This window comes from Salvelinus sp. IW2-2015, unplaced genomic scaffold (genome assembly GCF_002910315.2).
Source record: "Salvelinus sp. IW2-2015 unplaced genomic scaffold, ASM291031v2 Un_scaffold2701, whole genome shotgun sequence".
Lineage (NCBI taxonomy): Eukaryota > Metazoa > Chordata > Actinopteri > Salmoniformes > Salmonidae > Salvelinus > Salvelinus sp. IW2-2015.
In genome coordinates this window covers 104435-108109 of record NW_019944007.1, presented here as the reverse complement: position 1 = coordinate 108109, position 3675 = coordinate 104435, and the positions used below count along the sequence as shown (strand labels likewise).

Here is a 3675-nt window from a genome sequence, read left to right as displayed (position 1 = left end):
GGTGGGGCCCGGTGTGAGTATGTGGCGATGTGGTGACTGAGTCGTGGCGGCCTGATGTGGTGACTGATGTGGGGGCCTGTGTGTGGACTGATGTGGGGCCTGTGTGACTTGTGGTGGCCCATGTGACTGATGGTCGGGCCTAGATTCGCTGAGCATGTCGGGGCCTGATGTGGTACTGATGTCGTGCCTGATGGTCGTGGCTGAGTTTGTGAACTGTCATGAATCCGTGGGAGCCTGATGTGCGGGGCCCCTGAGGTCGCAGCGGCCCTGAATGTGGCACTGGGATTTCGGCCGTGAGTCATGGCCCTAGTTACTATATGGGATCTGAAGACTGGCATACGTGCCTCTGACTTCTGTATACGGGCCATGCAGTCGCGGCCTATGTGGTGACTGTGTCGGGCCTGATTGTGGGCCTATGTATGGGCCTATGTGGGGCCTGATGTCGGGCCTGATGTCGGTGCCTGATGTGGCTGACGTGATCGGCGCCTGATGTCAGGGACTGATGTGGCCTGATGTCGGGCCTGAGTGGACTATCGGGCGCTGATGTGAGTGCCTGATCTGTCGGGCCTGATGTTGGTGGCCTGATGTCGGCTTGTGGGCTGATGGTCGGCCTGACCGGTGGCCATGATGTCGGCGCCTTGATGTGGTGCGACTGAATGTCGCGTGTCGGGCCTGATGTCGTGCCTGATGTGGTGACTGATGTCGGGCCTGATGTGGTGACTGATGTCGGGCCTGATGTCGTGTCGGGCCTGATGTCGTGTCGGGCCTGATGTCGGGCCTGATGTCGTGCCTGATGTCGGGCCTGTCAATGCAATAGATTCCTACTCCAACGCTCTCTGCCTACAAGAAAATATCTCGCATAGTTAGTTTTGTTTCAGTATGTCGCATTGAAAGTGGCTAATATTGCGTTGATTCAATCATAATTCGCACAGTAGAGGGAAACGTTGATAGTGTTAACAGGGAAAACTAGACAGTTCAATGTCGTGCATCTGTGGTCGCGGGGAGCCGTGCACCCTTTATAGGGAACATAATAATAACATAATAGTACGTGGAGTAAGTATTTATTATATTTTTTATTTTATTTATCCGTTATTTTACCAGGTAAGTTGACTGAGAACACTTTCACATTTACAGCAACGACCTGGGGAATAGTTACAGAGGAGAGGAGGGGGATGAATGAGACAATTGGAAGCTGGGGATTATTAGGTGACCGTGATGGTTTGAGGGACAGATTGGGAATTTAGTCAGGACACCGGGGTTAACGCCCCTACTCTTACGATAAGTGCCATGGGATCTTTAATGACCTCAGAGTGTCAGGACATCCGTTTTAACGTCCCATCCGAAAGACGGCACCCTACACAGGGCAATGTCCCCAATCACTGCCCTGGGGCATTGGGATATTTCGTAGACCAGAGGAAAGAGTGCCTCCTACTGGCCCTCCAACACCACTTCCAGCAGCATTTGGTCTCCCATCCAGGGACTGACCAGGAAATGGAAATATACTTTAAGGGCAGGTTTCTCCATTGAAATATATTTTTAGTCCAGGACTAGGATTAATCTGTGTCTGGGAAATGATCTCTAGATATCAAATCTCTTTTAAATAAGCCCACTATAGCCTATTGATTACTTCAACTGCCATCTCTGTAGATAAAGTTTCAATCTCTCGAAAGTCCTCTCGCTCTCCCTCTCCTCTCTTCATCTCACTCTCTCCATCTTCCTCTCGCTCTCCCTCTCCTTTCTTCATCTCACTCTCTCCATCTTCCTCTCACTCTCCTCCCACTCTCTCCATCACCCCCACACAAAAAAAAGACTAAAACATGAAAATGAAATCTTCATATATTAAAATGCTAAAATATAAAATAGTTTGTAGATCTTTATTTCATTCTGAACAGCTGTTGGTCTAATGACCACAGAGATCCGAGAACCACAGTAATATATTGGCACCCTTAAAATAATTCAACATTTTCTTCTAAAATAAGTTGACATTGAAAAAAAAAAAAACTGTGCGTTCACACGTATATTTGTTTGATTAACAACTGCACAGAACCAAGAAAATAAAAGTCACTTCAAAGTCAGAAAATGGCCTGGACTAAAGTATTCCAAATTCAAATTCATTTGGTTGGAGGCAGGTGATTATCTTTATACTGTGTAATTTTATGTCCCCAACCAGTCTCAACATGCTTACAGTACTGACAACACAACCAGTCTCAACCAGTCTCACAGTACTGACAACACAACCAGTCTCAACCAGTCTTACAGTACTGACGATAACAACCAGTCTCAACCAGTCTTACAGTACAGACAACACAACCAGTCTCAACCAGTCTCACAGTACTGACAACACAACCAGTCTCAACCAGTCTCACAGTACTGACGATAACAACCAGTCTCACAGTACTGACAACACAACCAGTCTCAACCAGTCTCACAGTACTGACGATAACAACCAGTCTCACAGTACTGACGATAACAACCAGTCTCACAGTACTGACAACACAACCAGTCTCACAGTACTGACAACACAACCAGTCTTACAGTACACACCTGTCTTACACGCTCACACACACACCTGTGTTAATCCATCCGCATGCTTCGGTTGGGCTGAACGAGTGCACTCGCATACTCCCTTAAAAAGACCTTCGCTTGAAAAACAAGAAAAAAAGTAGCGATGTTTGTCCAACTTGAGACGCCGTAGCCAGTATAAACTTCCTCAAAATAATCAGAATTCATCTAAAGATAACTCAAGAAATCTGTCATAAATTGACGTTTTTGGTCAAGGAGATGCTAGTCGAATGGTTTTACATCTAACTGAGATATTTCTCAATGAAAACATTTGCATGAAAACTATTAGTCTGTTGTTGAATGACACACACTTATTGAAGTATCCCTACTGTTGACCAATCACTAACGAAGGGGCGTAGACTTCGACTACTGAACTTCAGCTTGCCAGGAGAAAAGAACACGAACAGCCCGAAAAAACCCTCACCGAAATGAACAGAAACGTCACACGATGTAGAAAATATAAAATATTCACAAACTGTTTTGGATGGGAAGCATGCGGATAACTTTACACACCTGTCTCACACACACACACCTGTCTTACACACAGCTCACACACACCTGTCTTACACACAGCTCACACACACCTGCAGACTGTATGGCCTGAGTTAGAGCATGGACCAGAAGCCCATAAAAATATAATTGTTAATAAAGTAGGGCTGAGGGGACTAAGGGGTTAAAAACAGGACTCTCGCTTTCTCAGCTTCCTCTATATAGTACAGGTGACACAGCTTCCACTATATAGTACAGGGTAACACAACTTCCTCTATATAGTACAGGTGACACAGCTTCCTCTATATAGTACAGGTGACACAGCTTCCTCTATATAGTACAGGTAACACAACTTCCTCTATATAGTACAGGTAACACAACTTCCTCTATATAGTACAGGTGACACAGCTTCCACTAATTAGTACAGGTGAACAACTTCCTCTATATAGTACAGGTAACACAACTTCCTCTTATATAGTACAGGTTAACACAACTTCCTCTATATAGTACAGGTAACACAACTTCCTCTATATAGTACAGGTAACACAACTTCCTCTCTATATAGTACAGGTAACACAACTTCCTCTATATAGTACAGGTAACACAACTTCCTCTATATAGTAA

The 3675-nt window shown here is 45.2% G+C and overlaps 1 long non-coding RNA gene across 1 annotated transcript; it reads left to right on the top strand.

Moving 5' to 3' along the window:
* The first annotated feature begins 1942 nt into the window (after positions 1 to 1942).
* On the top strand, positions 1943 to 3459 carry LOC139025450 (uncharacterized). Its single transcript, XR_011477038.1, has 2 exons — positions 1943 to 3281; positions 3367 to 3459. It is a non-coding gene; the product is annotated as an uncharacterized lncRNA (long non-coding RNA).
* The last annotated feature ends 216 nt before the right edge of the window (positions 3460 to 3675 follow it).